General features: G+C 44.3%; 2 non-coding genes across 2 annotated transcripts; both read left to right on the top strand.

The window, feature by feature from the left end:
- The first annotated feature begins 213 nt into the window (after positions 1–213).
- On the top strand, positions 214–332 carry LOC119347405. The gene has a single exon (XR_005168309.1). It is a non-coding gene; the product is annotated as a 5S ribosomal RNA (ribosomal RNA).
- Positions 333–622: 290 nt separating this feature from the next.
- On the top strand, positions 623–741 carry LOC119347413. The gene has a single exon (XR_005168315.1). It is a non-coding gene; the product is annotated as a 5S ribosomal RNA (ribosomal RNA).
- The last annotated feature ends 81 nt before the right edge of the window (positions 742–822 follow it).

Genomic DNA, 822 nt, shown 5'->3' with positions numbered 1-822 from the left:
CATTCCTTTTTAATTTTTTTTGCGCGACGTGCAAAAGAAAACGCACGTGTGCGACATATATTTACCATGTTTTATTATTTTGCATGTTTGCGGTAAGTTTTAGCCCGTTGGTCATTATTCACGCGTGTAGCGGCGAGTAAAGCAAAGTACAATCGTCTTTGTAGTGGAGTTGGGAGAGGCCAGCATAAGGGACGAAGACGGGGGTAACATGTCGGATGCGATCATACCGGCACTAAAGCATCGGATCTCATTAGAACTCCAAAGTTAAGCGTGCTTGGGCGAGAGTAGTACTAGGATGGGTGACCTCCTGGGAAGTCCTCGTGTTGCATTCCCTTTTTAATATTTTTTTGCGCGACGTGCAAAAGAAAACGCACGGCTGCGGCATATATTTACCACGTTTTATTGTTGCATTCCCTTTTTAATATTTTTTTGCGCGACGTGCAAAAGAAAACGCACGGCCACGGCATATATTTACCACGTTTTATTATTTTGCATGTTTGCGGTAAGTTTTAGCTCGTTGGTCATTATTCACGCGTGTAGCGGCGGGCAAAGCGAAGTACAATCGTCTTTGTACTGGAGCTGGGAGGTGCAAGCATAACGGAGAAGACGGGGGTAACATGTCAGATGCGATCATACCAGCACTAAAGCACCGGATCCCATCAAAACTTCGAAGTTAAGCTTGCTTGGGCGAGAGTAGTACTAGGATGGGTGACCTCCTGGGAAGTCCTCGTGTTGCATTCCTTTTTAATTTTTTTTGCACGACGTGCAAAAGAAAACGCACGTGTGCGACATATATTTACCAAGTTTTATTATTTTGCATGT

This window comes from Triticum dicoccoides, unplaced genomic scaffold (assembly GCF_002162155.2).
Source record: "Triticum dicoccoides isolate Atlit2015 ecotype Zavitan unplaced genomic scaffold, WEW_v2.0 scaffold66941, whole genome shotgun sequence".
Lineage (NCBI taxonomy): Eukaryota > Viridiplantae > Streptophyta > Magnoliopsida > Poales > Poaceae > Triticum > Triticum dicoccoides.
This window is presented reverse-complemented; position numbering and strand designations above follow the sequence as displayed.